Source organism: Vicugna pacos, chromosome 12, assembly GCF_048564905.1.
Source record: "Vicugna pacos chromosome 12, VicPac4, whole genome shotgun sequence".
NCBI classification, from domain to species: domain Eukaryota; kingdom Metazoa; phylum Chordata; class Mammalia; order Artiodactyla; family Camelidae; genus Vicugna; species Vicugna pacos.
This window is the reverse complement of record NC_132998.1, coordinates 29,468,895-29,486,347: the sequence shown is the minus strand read 5'-3', so window position 1 is coordinate 29,486,347 and position 17,453 is coordinate 29,468,895. Positions and strand designations below refer to the sequence as shown.

The following is a 17,453-nucleotide window of genomic DNA, read 5'->3' as shown; positions in this document are numbered from 1 at the left end:
CTGAGAACCCCTGCAGTGGGAGGAGAATCTAAGCCAGTCAAAGGTGGCCTCTTCTGTTTGTAAATGGAGTTGTCATTTGGGAAGATCAGGTGGGATCGTGTGTATGGCCTGTTTGTCCCTTTCCCCACGGTGTCCTTATACAACAACACAACATTTGACCATGAAAGGCTAAAAACCCACTGGCTTCTGTTCTTCAGTCATCCCGTTGTGTTGATGCTTGTGGTAGGGCAGCCATGAATGGAAGCCAGGCTGACCTAATCTAGTCTAAATATTCAGCACCCGAGAAGGGAATCCTCTGCAGCAGAATGCCAACCTACATCTTTTAATTGCCTCAGCTCCTGATAGATTGGCTCTTACCCCGCTTTGAATTCCTTTGTTGCCAAGGAGTTAAAATTCATGAGCGTCCCATGCCTGGGAAAATTTACTCCAGTGCTGCGATTTTTCCCGAGCCAAGCTGGCCAACATCGCATAGAGTCGGAGGTCTGTCGGGCCATCTGTTACATAATAGTCAACAATCTCGAAAATCTAGGGAAACCGGGATGAGGAGAGCGAAGATGATGAGGCATTTAAACAGAACAGATTGCTGCCTTACTTACTGGGAAAAAAAAAGGGGGGAGAGATAATATGCTTTGATTGAAGCAGAGACAAGCTTTATTAGCATGGAGAACAAAACAAACTTTAAAAAATGGCACCAATAAAGCTGACAGTCTAAAGAGGCTTGGTGACAACCCCCATGTTGAATTGTAGGTCATAGGGGCCCCAATGTGACGGGGAGACACACACACGCAAACAACACACAGTGTATGTGCTCGCACACAGATGCACACACAGCAGCGATGTAGGAGAGGAAAACTGCAGTTGGATTCAAATGCTAAATACAAGCCTATACTTGGATTTCAAAAGCTCACAGGCCTGGGAATGACACTTTGCCTTGACCACCTCTCAAGCAAACCACCTTTATTATGGGGTGAGAGGAGTGAGGGTCTACTTTGACTATTTCAACAAAGCACACTCACATGTGACCAGCACTGGACTTTCAAATTCCCCACGATGCTGCCTGTAAACTTTATCATCTTTACTATGCACAAGTCTGTTTTCAGCCGTGACCTACATAGCATTCGACCTGAGAAATAATGTTTCTGAAAGAGAGGAAATTGGAGGTAACAAAGAGTTGGGGGGGGGGGAAGAGATGAGGATCATTGGGGAAAGAGAAGAAATAACGAAACAAACGTAAGAAAGTCTGGAAAAGGCATAATGTTAGTAGAGAGCCCCAAAATATAGGGCAAAAATAAAGTACGTTTAAAACCAACTAACTGGCAAACAAAAACTGAACTCCAGTTAATGGTGTGAGGGCTGAAATGTTTGGTGGGGAAGCCTACTGCTGCCTACAAGTTTTGAAATGCATCCAAAAATAAAATGGATTGATAGATGGATAGAAGGATGGATAAATGGATCGCTTTTTACTAAAACAAAAAAGGTAACTGCTAATTGTAGACTTTAGGTGGCGGGGACAGGGGTTTGCACTGCGCAATTCTTTCACCTTGTCTGTATTTTGAAAATGTCCACAATAAAATATTAGGGAAAAATAAATGAAGACTGTGACTCCAAACATTAAAATAGAATGAACACTGAGATAAGAATTCTAGATATTTTTAAACATCTAATTAATCTTCTCTTTAATTTCCATTTTTCCTTCACATGACATTGTTTCCAAATGTGTGGCCTGATTTAGAAACAAAAGAAATGGATTAAAGAACATGATCACAAAGCCAAAGCAACTAGTTTTGCTGCTGTTATTTCCTTATTGTTATTTTGTTGTTTTCAGTAAGCTAAAATTAGAGAAATTGGTAAAAGTCATAATTTGGTACAAAAAAAGTAGATTTTACTGTCACTTTCTCACAAATGGACTCTCTTTGAGCTGAACAATACTAATTCTTCACGAGCTCCTACCCCTGAGAAATAATCACTTAAGAACATACCAACAAAACCAGTTTAAAACCTAAAATATTTTCAGAGTGCTAACCTGTAATGCTTTTGGCAAATTTCACTCCAGTTAAGGTGAAGGTATTTGGTTTATTTTTCTTGCAAGTCTTCACTGGATCTAAAAAACTAAACTTCTTAGATGTATTTTTCATTGAGGGGCTGGCCCCAACCTAAGACTCTTACATACCAAAAAGAGAAAGAACAAAACAGAGAATTTTTATTTCTAAAAGTTCCATTTTTCCCACCTCTTTGAACTAAACTATAAAGTGCTGGTTTGGATTCAGTGATGGGAGAAATCAGAAAGGAAAAGGGGATTCAGAGGATAGCTAAAACTTCATGTGCGTTTGTCTGTCTGTGCCACAAAAAGAGCTTAATCTCATGCTCAGGACATTTTATGCCTGACTCAACCTGTGCAGCAAAACACTTTTTTTCAGTAATAACTAACAGTGAAAATATAAATATATATTTTAACCAAGTCCACCTAGTTTGCTCAAGTCAAAATTTTAAGCACAAGGTATTGGAATTTCAAACAGAAACGTAAGCAATTCCATTTAATATACAAAACGACATTGTGAGGTAACCTCCCAGCTCAGAACATGAAAACGCAGAAGAGGGCAAGGTTAGAGGCTTGGGTTGGTTCAAGAATATCTGTCTGTGAGCAGCACATTTTACACTGGAACGTGACAGGCGACAAGGTTATTGTCTGCAAGTTTTCATCCCAGGGGATAAAAAGGAAAAAATGTGAAAGTATTTGAGCAAATAGTAGACACTGTGGGGTGTCCTCTTTTCCAAGCCAGCAACAGCGGTTTTAACGCCCTGACCCATGAAAAGAGACACTGGTAGTTCAGTGCTCACCAAATGGTGGGTTTGGGATTCAGTATTGGAAAATTACTGGGTGGAAGTAGATGCAATTTATAAGAGCAAAAGAAGGCAGAGATGCTGGAGGAGGCCGGGCTCTCTGTCTGTTTGTTATGTTCAGTGGCATTCCCAGCCTCTGTCACTCCTTCCACTGTCACATCTCAAGCTTGTGGTCACATCCCAGGCCTGAGAAGTCAGTGAGGTACCACCTCAGACACCAAGAACCCCAGAAAACTGCACTCTGACAAGTGGCAGAAACTTGGCCCCAGTTGCCAGTTGTGTCTGCATACTCAGTGTAGATGTGCAAAACCCCAGTCAATTTTTTTATGAGAATGAAAATTCACTTCATGTTTTGTAACAAGTAACTCCAAAGGCTTGCATTTCCAGGTGCAGAGGCTTTCTCTAATAGGGGAAAAGGCCCTTGGAGAATTCATCAGATGAAATAATAGAAACGTTTGGGGAAATTTTAATATAATTACAGTCTCTGAAACACAAACCAACCAACCACTTGTTAATAGTCAAGACTGTCTAGGTTTGACTCTCAGCTCTGCCATTTACTACTTGTGTATATTGAGGCAGGTTTTTATATCTCTGACTTCAGCTTTTCTGTCTGCAAAATGGGGATATAATAATAACAATACTACCACTATCTCATTATCATTTTTATTATTATCCCAGGGTTATTATGAGGATCAAATGAGCTAAATCGAACATATATATATAGCATATAGCATATACCATAACATATAGCATATACCACCACAGTGCTTCATAGTTAAGTGCTTAATAACTTAATGGCTGCTATGTTCATTATTATTATTATCTTCTGGGTAGAAAGAAAATATAAACTTGGGTAATATATATTTGTTGGGGGACTTCTGACTAGGACATGTATTTCTGGAGCTTGGCTTGAAATGTTTTTCAGTAAGTTACTTTGGCTTCATCCTGTTAACAGAAAAAGCAAATGAGAGGGAGACAAGAAGAAAAAAGCTAAAAGAGTGCATAGATGGGCAACCTTGGCTCTGAATACAAAGTCTTTTTTCTCTCCAGAAATCTGTGGCTATTTGCAGTCACCTTAGTAAGGCTGAGGAAAGTCCCATGGTATTTTTCTATTCCTAAATCATATCTGAATTAAAGAAGGTAAGTCCCTTAATGAAAAATGAGATACCAGAATGGTAGAAAGTACAATTTTCTGATTTTGCAATGGGCCAAGCAAAGTAGATGCTGGTATCAGCTTTCATCATGCAGGGCAATGAAAAAAATCTTCCACATGTATCACATTTGAGAGTTGAGCTTTAACATACATTCCTTATGGCACTAAAAAGAAGCTTTCACAGGGGGTGATATAATTTTGAGAGGTGGAGGAAAGTCACTTAGCATCCACAACTTAAAAGAAATCACGTTATCCATTTCTATGTAATCAGAGTTCTTGGTTGCAGGCAACAGAAACTGACTTGCGCAACTTAAGCAGAGGGGAATATTTTAGAAGGATACGGAGACTGCTTAGGAGGACCAGGCTTAGGATGAGCAAGAACCCTGAGGACCCTTATAGAGTAAGTTGTAAGAAGTACACTTCTGCTGCTTAAGATGTGTGACTGACATCTCCATTACCTATTCTTTCCTCAAGGTTCAAATTCCTAGAAGAGCATATCTGATTGGCTAAGGCTGGTCATGTGACCTACTCCTGGCCTCACAGCTTCGTTTTCTTCAGCTCCAAGAGTGGGAGTGGGCAGTATCTCCTGTGACTACCTACAATGAGGAATATTCAGCAAAGCAATCAAGATGCTATGAGGATTAGTATTGCATACCGGACAGCCAGAAAAGTACTTTCACACTGCACTTTTCTAACATTCCCAAAACATTAAATTTGAACTGTTATTTCTAATCATGGTTACTATCTTTCACATTTAAAGTGATTCCTATTTTTACTTTTAGAAGGTAATTCTTAGAGTTCTGAGTTTTCCAGTTTCAATTCAGGAAGTTAGGGAACTTTTTCAGTTTTACAGAGGCCTTATGAAAAAAAGTAGAGCTGATCATGGCAGTAAACAGAGATATTATGGTCTAGGATCACCTCTCTTGCTTTGAAAAAAGATGGGCTAAATTTGTCTCTTTGTATATGAAATTGACCAACATAAAAATAGAATAATAACCATCAATGACATGAGTATAGTGAACCAGGCACTCTCATACACTGTTGGTAGAAGATTAAATTGGTGCAGCCCATCTGAAGGATTATGTATTTAAAATTCCACATCCTCTGACCTAATGATTCCACTCTAGGAATTTATCTTAAAGGAAAAATCAGTGTAAGCACACATATATTTACTGCAACATTGTATATAGTTCTGAAAAATTAGAAACCACAAAAAACATTTTTAAAAAAGTAGATTGGCTGATTAAACTGATAAACTATATAATGAAATAGTTTGCAGTCATTAAAAGATGTGGAATTCTTTGTTAACATTTTAAGATATTTATGATATGTTGTTGAAGAACAACAAAACAGGTCACAAAAGAGTATGTGAAGTATGGTGACCTCATGATTTAAAAAATGCAAATACAGTTTGCATGGATTAATATATACAAATTATATGGAAAGAGAAAAAGTCTAGAAAGTTATACTTTAAAATGCTAATAATGGTAATTTCAAGCGGGATTATGGGTGATTTTTATGTGTTTCTTTGTGTTTTCTGTTTTTGACTTTATATACTGTATATGTAATTGAAACATCATTAAAGTTATTTATTAGGCTTTTTTATGGTAAGGAAACACAGGCTAACATAAATGAGCATGCAGAGGCAGGACCAATGTCACTTAGACTATTTCAGAAATATACCTTGTCTAAACTGTGCTTTTTAAGGAAAAATTACCTTTTTGCACAAGTTGACATCTTGAAAATATCCTTACATGTTTATGAGACATATAACACTCTTCCTTATGTCTTTGTTCACTGAGGCTAAGATATTTTTTCCCAAAACTGTCTACTAATGTGGTTTGCAAAATCCATGGGCTATAGGGAAAAACTGCTTCATTTGACCATGGGAAGGAGAGGAAAAAGCTCCTGCATTTCACCAAATAAACAGAAAGCCCACTAAGGCATCCAGAATGCTCTTCAGCCTAAATGCCATTCAGGCATGTACACGTAAGATCAATAGATCAACAGATAAAGTGGCTAGCAAATTGTCCCAGTCTTTTAATTCTAGGAGGGCAAGGTTGGCTCATGGGACATACTTCAGAGGGTCCCAAGGATGCAAAAGATGCCCTCATTTAGTGCAAATCAAGATGAATTTGTATACTTATTATTTAAATTAAGCTGTACTAGTGGTTTCTGTGAATAAGAAGGCCCATAAAGGATACAGAAAACCAAGCCTTAATGTGTTTCCCTACGCTGCGGTCAAAATGAAGTTTCAAAGGAGGAAAACAATTTGGTCTACTCTTTTCCCTTATTTTGACTTCTAGCTTTCATTTTTCTAAACAATTATTTTCTAATTCAGCTGCTTAATAAGAACCTTCAAGTCATTATGATGAAAGACACTTTGTAAAATGAAGAACTAGCATTATATCAAATTAAAGTTTGAGTCTTTGCAATGAATGAACCACTTTCTATATAGAAAGCCATGGCTATGACCTAGGGGCAATACAGAGGTTAATTTTTTTTTTTTGGTTCTTTCTAATGAAACTTTCTCTCTCTCTTCTTTTTTTTTTCCTATCCAGTTGCCTCTGTGTCTCAGAATTGAATGTGACTCACTGGATTGCACTGCTGGTTCCCTCCCTTCTCTGCACTGCACAGCAGTAACTACTACACAGAGTGTGCTCTGTGGAGCTGCATTTGTGCAAGGCTGGTGTTTGCCTGGAGTGCTGGTACAGGACATTTCATCTTGTTTAGGTCCCTGGCCCCCTCTTCTATCTTGGCTCTGAAAAACCTTGTTCAGCTGTTATCAGAGAGAACAAAATGCCCAGCAAAATGGGGGAAAGGATTGCAGAGAAAGTCTGTTTACACAAGACATATGGACCAGCAGCCAAAATAGCCTGACTGACTTTGTGGTTTAACTTTTCATAAAGTAAAAACCATGGCTCTGAGGGAACAATGGGAGAAATAAATGTCAGTAGCATCCCCTTCCCTGTTTTAATCAGTCATAGAAAAGAGGGTCATTTAACTTAAAGAGGACTGGCATGGATGGTAGAATCACATCTTTTTCTATATATTTATCAATGGGTGACAAGAGTAGACAGAAAAATGAATTTGCTTCATTCCAAGCAAAAAATGTAGGTTAGTGGAACTGGATCCTCACTGAGGTATAGCAGGGACATGGTTAAGTTCACGTGTGAGTCTGCCAGAAGTCCAATTATTTTACATTATTTTTAAAAATTATTGAAGTATTTTAGGTTATTTTAGATTCTTGCCATTAAGGGTCTTGCTAATTAATAAAGTCTGTGACTGTAGTTATCACTGTATGCCTAGATCCAGAGCCAACCTCTGAAGTATGACTTCAGAGTTACCACTCAGATTAAGTTTCACTTTAATCTATGCCACTCCCAGAGTCCTAATTATGTTTTTAAAAGTTTAGTTTACAATCTTGGTTTGTTATGGTTTTGTTTGGCCCATACTGTACCAACAGGAATACCTAGTTGGAAATTTTCTGCAAATTCCACTTTATCTACAGTTCAGTGCTTTTTGTCCCCCAAATTACATCTTAATTTACCATCCTTGTTTGAAATATTAGAGAATTTTTGAAAAATGTGACTAAAGAGGATTCATTTGCTTTTGATGGTTAGTTTATGCCATCTTTTAGCCCTATGTCTTGTTTATTTTTTATTTCTTCCTTTAGTCCTGTGTCTTGTTCTCTGGGTCCATGGACCATGAACTGAGCAGATGTTAAATGGAGGTCATTCTAGCTACATGGATGTGTTAGCAGATCTAAATAATAGTGCTCATTTTAATAAGATGAGGTATCTTGGAACAACCATGAAAAACTTATAAGTTTCCTATTATTTCAGTATTTGTCAGTTAAACCTCAATAAAGCCATAGAAACAAACCCAAAACCAAACAAAATAATAAAGCAAGTTATTTAAAGGTCCAAGAAGGGCCAAGAAAAGGTTATTGTGGCACATCAGCTAGGTACGGAGAGAATGATTTTTTCAATAACTAGTACTGTGTCAACTGAATATCACTGCAGAAAAAAGTGTACCTTAACATCTGCTTTACACTGTATACAAAATTAAATTCCAGGTAGATTGCAGATTTAATTGTGAAGAATGAAACTATAAAGCATTTAGAGAGAAACTGCAAAACAATATCTTCCTGACTTGGGTTTAGTAGATTTTTCTTTAAAACATGACATATAAGGCAAAACTATTAAAAAATTTGTTAAATCAAACTATGCTATAATTTTGTGTAAGCAATACTGAAGAAAAAGAATGAAGCTGGAGGAATAACTCTCCTTGATTTCAGACAACAGTACAGAGCTACAGTAATCAAAACAGCATAGTACTGGCAGACAAACAGAAATATGTATCAATGGATCAGAATAGAGAGCCCAGAAATAAACCCACATGTCTACCATCAATTAATCTTCAACAAAGAAGGTGAAAATATACAATGGAGAAAAGACAGTCTCTTCAACAAATGATGTTAGGGGAACTGGAGAGTCACATGTAAATCAATGAAGTTAGAACACTCCCTCATACTATACACAAAAATGAACTCAAAATGGCTTAAAGACTTAAGACAAGACACCATAAACCTCCTAGAAGAGAATATAGGCAAAACATTCTCTGATATAAATCATAGCAATGTTCTCCTAGGGCAGTCTACAATATAAATAAAAGCAAAAATAAATAAATGGGACCTAATTAAACTTACAAGCTTTTGCATAGCAAAGGAAACCATAAATAAAACGAAAAGACAGCCTAAGAATGGGAGAAAATATTTACAAACAATGCAACTGACAAGGGCTTAATTTCCAAAATACACAAACAGTTCATACAACTCAATAACACAAAAATAAACAACCCAATCCAAAAATGGGCAGAAGACCTAAACAAACATTTCTTCAGTGGAGACATACAAGTGGCCAATAGGCACATGAAAAATCAGTATCACTAATTATCAGAGAAATGCAAATCGAAACTACAATGGGGTTATCACCTGACACCAGTCAAAATGGCCATCATTCAAAAGTCCACAAATGATAAGTGTTGGAGAGGGTGTGGCGAAAAGGGAAGCTTCCTACACTGCTGGTGGGAATGTAGTTTGGTGCAGCCATTTTACAGCCATAAAACAGTATGGAGATCTGTTAAAAAACTGAAAACAGACTTACCTATAATTCAGCAATCCCACTCTTAGGCATATATCCTGAGGGAACTCTAATTTGAAAAGATACATGCACCCCAACAACCAAAATATCCACTGACAGACGACTGGATAAATAAGTTGGGTTTTTTAAAATATATATATAATGGTATACTACTCAACCTTAAAAAAGAATAAAATAATGCCATTTGCAGCAACCTGTATGGACCTAGAGATCATTATTCTAAGTGAAGTAAGCCAGAAAGAGAAAGAAAAATACCATATGATATCACTTATATGTGGAATCTAAAACACACACACACAAATGAACTTATTTACAAAACAGAAACAGATTCACAGATATAGAAAACAAACTTATGGTTACCAGGGGTAAAAGGGAGGGTGGAAGGATAAACTGGGGATTCAGGATTTGCAGATACTAACTACTACATACAAAACAGATAAACAACAAGGTCCTGCTGTATAGCACAGGGAACTATATTCAATATCTTATAATAGCCTATAATAAAAAAATGAAAAGAAATATATATATGTATGTATGTATAATTGAATCACTGTGCTGTATACTAGAAATTAATACAACATTGTAAAACAACTATACTTCAATTAAAAAACACCAAACAAGCAAACAAATACCCAATGCCTTGCAGGCAATCCAGTATCTACCCATTAGTATCAGGAGCAGCCAGCCCAGAGGGATGTTTACAGTAGAAGGAGGCAGCTCACTCACACTGGGTGACAGAACCCATTCTAGTGTTAAATTCTAACAAAAAAACTATTTGCAGAAATGCAAACCATATGAAAAAAAAATGTTTCAGCCTAATTGGTAGTCAGAGAACTGCAAATTAAATGAAGAAATGTCATTTTTAACTACCAAATTTGAAAGCTTTTTTTTTTAAAGGTCATAGTGAATACTGGTGAGGGTGGTATGAAAGTGCTGATTCCTTTTGGGTGACAATACAAAATGACTCAAACCCACTCGGAAAATATTTTGGTTTTAACACAGCAGGAGTCTAAAAGTTATTTGATTCCTTCATCTAGTAATTCTCCTCCTGGGAATATAAACCAAGAAAATAATAAGAATTACAGAAGAAAACCAACGACTGAAGTTATATATTAAAGCATTCTTTATAATGGTGAAAGAGAAAAGACATTTGAATATATGACAGAAAAGATGATTAAGTAAACCCTGGCACTTTCATCTATTCAATAAAACATTAGACAATCATCAAATATGATGTAGGACTTTGAAACAGCATAGAAAATACTTAAGTTAGAATATTGAATAGGAGGAAATAGACTAAAGTAATAATTGCAATTTATTTGGGTATAGGATAGTGAATGCTTTCTTCCTTTCTCTTCAATTTATTTATATTTTCCAGATTTTCTTTGCTAGGGATAGATTACTTTCATAAGGGAAAAGAGGGAAGAATTAATTTTTTTCCAGAAGACAGTAAGATTATGCCCAGAAAACACAAAGATAGAGAAGATGGTCTGTGACATACTCTTTGCTTAGCTAAAAATAACTTTCCGTTTAAAAAATAAGCTGAATTTATGATTATATATTTGCAGCTGTCTACTGGGTTTTGGCTGTACTTTAAATTTCACATGTCTGGAATAAGCTCACCGTCCCTACCACCACTACTCTGAAAAAATGCCTACTCCTATGTCCTGTCGGTGCCCAAAGTTGAAACTCTCCATCTCTCTCTCTCTCCCTTCCCCTCTAAAACAGTACGAGCCTTCTATACTACAATAAAAATTTGCCTGGAATTAGAAATCTGAACACACCAGTTTCTCTTGTTTTCACTGCCCCTGACTTAGTTCAGGTCCTTTAAAATCACTCTTGGACAATGACCTGCTAAATTATTTTTATTTTGCCAGAAGTGTCTCCTTGCCCTAGTCCTATAGCCAAATCACAGAGCAGAGTGGGGAACCGAATTGAATGGCTGGGTTTGGGGGTAGCTGGCAAGCATGTCCAAAGGGCATAGGACCTCGTCCTGTAAGAAATCTGATTACAAATGTTGTTGGGGGCCCTCAACTATACCTTCTAGATAGACCACAAGGACTAATAACTAGGACTGTTCAAATCACTCACAATTCAGCAGAAATGGTGAGCCTATTTTGTGAGCAACGATAATGTACTAAGCAGGGAAAATGGCAGCAGCACATTAGAGCTGCTGTTCCTCATCTGGCAGCCTTCCCTCTTCCAGGGCACCCACGGGTATGCTCAGATTGTTCACCCATGTTATTTCTGGAGACCTTATTAAGGTTCTCTGCTAGAGTCACACTTATACAGATGCCTCCTTTGACAAAAGCTGCCCTGTCTTCTTCATCTCATGTTTGCTTTTTTATTAGTATATATTTTCTAATGTATTATTGTTTATTAATATTGTATTAACTATTGGTGCATATTAATAGCAGTAATTACATTAAGAATTATCATCATAATTTATATTACTTATTTGTTCACAGACTAGGGCTTATTGCCTATTAGGCAAGTCAAATCTGAAAAATCATCATTTCTGTGTCAGGCCAGTCCATTCAGCGTCTTTGACATTAAAAAAATAAAGCTTTTACAATCCAGCCACAAAAACCCATCTGATGTACGGCTCTATTTTTGTAAGTATAAAAACAGGCCAGACTAATCTGTAACATTGTAAGCCAGTGTGATGGTCACATTTGGGGGTGGTGGTAACTGGAAAGGGCCATGAACTTGGGCCTCTGGAGCACTGGAATGTTCCTTCTGTGGTGCTGATGACATGAGTGGGTTCTGATCATAAAAGTCCACTGAGCCATGTGTTTCTAAGTGCACTTCTCTGCATTAACATTACACTCCATAAAAAGTAAAATAAAAAGATAATTTGTTCAAAAGCTTGTCAATAAATGATTTACATAAAAATTAATACATAGGCTAATTGGTATGGAAATTTGGAAATTGTAATTTTATAAAATTTTTATAAAAAATATTTCTATATTCATCACTATATAATATGTACCAAAAATCATTTGCTTGATTATAGTCTTCCTGCGTCAATGTTCCTCCTATTTAGAGAGAGCTCAGACCACCATGATAATGTGTTGGTGTTTCAATTTCAGCTTTTGCTTTCTAAAAATGAAAAGTGGCTCAATGGTCTAGATACTCTAAAGCTGAGTTTTTTCATCAAGTACAGTGAATAAAATAATGGGACGTGAGCTGGGGTGGTGGCTTATGTGGTTCGCTTACTAGGTTATAAAAAATAATCTTGCATCAAGGCACAAAACAGGAAACACAGATTATATTTTCAACACCATATGAATCCCCAAGGTTTTTAAACCCTCCTAGAGGAGAAAAAGATGAATGCCTGTCATATTCCATATGTGCTATGTATCAGATGCTGAGGATAAAATGGTGAGTCAGACATTTTTCCTGCCTTCAAGAAGCTTCAGTCTTGCCATTAATGGGCTTGAGATCCAGTACCTTCACAGCCATCTCAGAGCTGGCCTGAATCTATAGCCTACTCCCAGAACCACTGGTTTTACTGGGAGAAAGCCAGCTGAGATGGTGCCTGCCTCAGTTCTCCCACCTCCTCAATCTTTTAACAAGTCATCTGCCTTCTGCAACAAATGCTGTTTGCCATCCATTTTAATCCCTGCTTCCATGCTCATGTTCACACATCCCATTTTTACTGTCCCATCTGTCCATATGCTATGTTCATGGTGTCCTCCAGTTGTATCCTAGGAGTGTATGTGCATCTTGTACCCAACCAGAGTTTCCCAACTATTTGAAAGCAGGGACTTTTGTCTTTTAATTTATACATGCTTGGAAATGTCTTGTTCAACCAGTTTCACTTAAGAAGTACTGCTGATCAACTGACCAAGTGGCTGAAAGATTCTGAGACCACCTATCCTGCATGACAAAAACAGGTTGGCTAATCCATCAAGGTTCCTCTGGGGTGAGGCCACCTGAGGTGAAACAACAGGGCATTATTCAATGGGGTGTTCACCTCATGTTGTTTGACATGTTATCAGATGCCAAAGTTTGCTAAGGGTGACTAATAATGAGCACTGGGGTTCACTTATTCAAGTTAATTTAGTGAGAAAAAGTAGCCAGATATCATTAAATAAAAATGCAATCTTTGGTCATTCCCAGAATCTGGCTTTGATACAAAAAATTCCTGAGGTTCTACAACAAAGCAAAATGGAATAATTCCTATAACCATAGGGAACTGTATAGAATTCATCTGAGGAAAACTATACAACGCTTCTCCATTCCCACCCCTCCTTTCCTATAAAGGTGTCCAGATTTTCTAGAGGTTAGTGGGAAAAGCTTATAGAGGATTACCCTGTGGGATAGACTAATTGTTCTCAAACCAATTTCTCCTCAGACAAAGCTAAGAATAATCCATAGTGGGACTCAAGGTTACCATTTGTAAGGTATGTGATGGGTCCTTAAAGAGCTCTCAAGGCAACTACAAACACAACTCTACATTTGTTTATAAGATCCCTTGCTGTGTGGCCATTGCACAATCAAGCACCCCAAACTCCTGCTGAATCCCAGCCCATATTCTCGCAAAGGCAGTTAGACTTCTACCAAGTTAGTCTTAACATCTTAGAGGATTTCTCTCTCCATGGGAAAATAAAATCCTGGACTCAAGTAAACCGTGACTTGGATGAGGCAGGATATCCAATTATGTCAACATAGCCTAGCGGCTAAAAGTCAGATTGCCTCATTTTGTTCTGGACATACTGTCTGAGTTTGAATCCTGGCTCCACCATTCGCTAAACAATCACGCCATGGGGCAATTTGCATAACTTCAGTTTCCTCAGCAGTAGTACAGCAGTAACAGTCGTCACTGAACAATTTGGAAGACTAAACTAGAAAACCTGTGTGAGATGCTGAACATTGCGTCTGGCACATCCGAGTTTTTATTTGTCCCACTCACTGGGTCTCAGACTCAAAATATGTAATGAAGATCATGCCCTCCAAAGGTGCGACAGGCTTTCCCCTCTTGCCACTGCATGGATTTGGGCTCACAAAGTTCTTCTTGAAGGTCCCCAAGTCTTGTAGACTGTCTCCACTTCTTATCCCGAATTCAAACTAGAAGAGGGATCTTATGACCTCCAAATATTGAACCACTATAAAGGATGACCTGGGGATGTATACTTTTAAAATAATTCTTAGGGAAACAGACTTCACATGAGCAGGTTCCAAAGTAAGTTCTGCCCAATGTTGGTTCTATGAGGTCTTCATCAAGAAAAGCCTTCTGCAGTCAAATGCATTTTTAAAGCACTGGTACCATGTCTCTTCTTAGAGATTCTTTATGTTCATCAACATATGAAAGGCTTGAAAAGATCATGAAGTAGAGAAAACCTATTTGACTTCATCTCACACAGTATTCCTGCCATTTGTTTTATTATAGTCCCTTTGTCTGTTAGTTAATATCTTGGAACTGGTGTTCCTAGGAAAACACACTGGAAACGGAGGAAGATGTCAAAAACAACAATAAATGGTGCTTCTGGAAACAGCCACCATTCCTTTGTCCCAAATTCTCAGAAAACCTTTTTTTTTTTTTAAATGCTCTCTAGTTAGTATTGGCCAAAGTTAAGTTCTCCTTTTGCAAAATTATCTTACCTGGCCACAGAACTGGGGTCATGCAGACTCTGGGACTGTTACAGAGGTCTTGTACACATAGATGACCTGCTGGTTTGTGAGAAACTTTATGGGCTTATTAGGTGCAAATAGCTCGAGTTTGATTTCAATTTTGATTTTTTCCAAAGAAAGTTGTCTTCCTTACAAAACAGATCATTCAACTCCATTCGACACCAATATGTTTTCTCCTCTCACTCTCTCTTTGTGTAGTCAGCTACTACAGAATCTGTTCCCACAGGTTTGGGGAGGGAAAAAAAGCCTCCAGCCCCCAGCCCCCCTTCCCCTTTGCCTCCCAATGCCCCCGAGCAGCTGGTAGGGTTTATTGCTCTTCCCCAACATTGGCTTCGTTCTATACACAGAGTAAGATTGATTATTCTCATTCTAAAGTGTGGAGATCCAGCGTGCGCCTTTGTCCTGCGTCCCCCGAGAGTGAACTGGCATCAGAAACACGCTCTAAAGAGGCAGTACTTTTGGGGCCAAGAGCAGTGACAGCGTCAGCATGGAGCAGGCGTGTGAAGGCTGCGCCACCACTCACTGTCCTTGTCAGCCTCTACCTTGAGCTCAAGGTCCACCAGGGCAGGCTGCTGCCTCATCAGAGAAGGCTGTGGAGAGCCTGGTCTGATCCTCCTGCAGGTCTGCTTGGCAGTGCTGGCCAGGTGGAAGCTGTAAGCACCACTGAAACCCTCTTTCATTCCAAGTGACCTTCAGTTACCACTCTGGGGCTACACTGATGTTGAGCAGGATGTGCCTCTGTGTGAGTGTGTGTGCACACATGTACGTTTGCACACAGATGTGTACACAATGCACACAGCGTCTGTCTGAGCGACCCCAAAGACAAGTTGCACAAACCTGGCACAATACGAGATTCTCGCCAGGCTCTCATTTTTCATTTCACCGGTTTGGCTGAAATAAAAACTCGGAGCCCCCACAGTATTGAACCACCATTCCAGAGCCAGCCAAAGTTTGGAACATAAAGAGAGCTGAACAAACCAGCGTGTAGGCAACCCAGGGAAAGTAATTGTTCTTCTTAGCAGCACGGCTGCTTCTCTGCTTAGCATCTGAACAAGTTAATTTGGAAACATGGCCTTCTGGAAAGAAATGGCACTCATCTCAGCATCCTGTGGATTCATGGGAAGAAGTGCCCTTTCACCAGGTAGAAACAGTAAATTATATTTGAAATCCATTTCTATTGAGGGAAAAAAAATATCCTCTTCACTGGGAGCCACTCTTTTTACCTGATCACACCACTGAACCACCGCTGTCCAACTTCAGAGGTCACTTTTTCCTCACACCAGTGTCTGGCAACTCGAGGGAGAATTTTACTAATTGAACCAGGAGCAGTTTAATTAAATATAAATTTACATAAAGATGTTTGCCCTTTGCTGATTCTGGGCTTCAAGGAACTGATCTCAGCAGCATCTAAATCAGACAAATTGGCTAAATTGATCCTGCTCCAAGGAGAGGGTGCTTCATCTAGATCCAATCAATGGCAGATTGAGGTGTGATGTGAGATGAGGGGAAGGAATCAGGCCATTCACTGCTTCCGGGATGGAGTCAGTCTTTAAGGAGTAAATGCCTCAGTTTCGTGTTGGCTTTGTTACCCCGTAAACACTAGGGCTGTTGAATCGTGGCTCTAGGACTGCCCTTTCTTCTAAGCAGAGGGAGAGATGGCAGTGGGCTCCGAAAGGAAGAGCTGGAGAAATATGATCGAGACACTGTGTCTTTTGTTCTGCCCACAGCTTTGCAAGTCTGCATTTGACCCTCCATCGCCAATTAATTAAACAACAATAGCAGAAAGGACCTGCTATGTTTCTGGCACTGAGTTATATGTTTCACCAAATTATTTTTCATACTATAGACCTTTTGAAAAGTCAGTAAGGAAGTATAATGGCAGTAGGTTTGCCTGGAGATGAATCCTAGCTCTCAAGGATTAACTGTGTGATTTGGGGAGGGCAAGTCACTTAAGCTCCCTGAACCTTAGTTTTTGCCTCTGTAAAATCAAAATAGTACTAGTGATAGTGAAAGGATTAAATGTGATAATCCTCCAAAAACCACTTCCTACAGCTGTCACTCTCATTCCCATTTTACAGATGGGAAATGTGGCTCAGAGAAGAGGATGTGCCTCAGACCTCACTGTGAATAACTCACAAAGTTGGGGATCCAAATTAGATCTATGGGACACCAAAGTCCATGCACCTTTCACAATGTCACCTGACCATGATGAAAAGTGCTCATTATATGCCTTGTGCCATATGCTTTGTGCTAAGATCTGTAAAGAAAGATGAAAGAAATCTAATTATGTCATTTCTCGTCTTGAAAGCAGTCCAGACAATGAGCATCACATTTGTCACTTACCATACGCAGATTAAGAGTCCCCAAAGAGACTCTGTTACTACAGAGAGTGACAATACTATTCCTATCCCCATGTGATCCCACCCACCAGCCTTGAGTCTTGGGAACACTCTGTAGTCACTTCTTGCTCTCTGACATCACGGATGTTTATACATACCTCTAGAATCTCACTTCTCATTTCACGGAAATTATCCATTTACATACACTCTCTCTCACTCTCTCTGGGCAGCAAGTCCTTGAAAGCAAGTTTTGTGGCCAGAATTCATATTTGAATTTCCTATTCCTGGCACAGTGCCTGAAACATGGAAAATTCTGAG

The 17,453-nt window shown here is 38.7% G+C and overlaps 1 protein-coding gene across 25 annotated transcripts in view; it reads right to left on the bottom strand.

The window, feature by feature from the left end:
• The window catches only part of PAH (phenylalanine hydroxylase), a 361,485-nt gene that overhangs the window by 197,503 nt on the left and 146,529 nt on the right, over nt 1–17,453 (bottom strand). Inside the window, exons 14-15 of one of the 25 annotated variants that reach the window (XM_072973145.1) lie at nt 1,017–1,139; nt 358–525 (exon numbers count right to left, since the gene is read on the bottom strand). The exons of 23 other annotated variants lie outside the window; for them this stretch is intronic. The gene's annotated coding sequence lies outside the window, so the exon portion shown is untranslated. The remainder of the gene's footprint in view (nt 1–357; nt 526–1,016; nt 1,140–17,453) is intronic. One more of the 25 variants, XM_072973143.1, reaches the window with a different exon arrangement.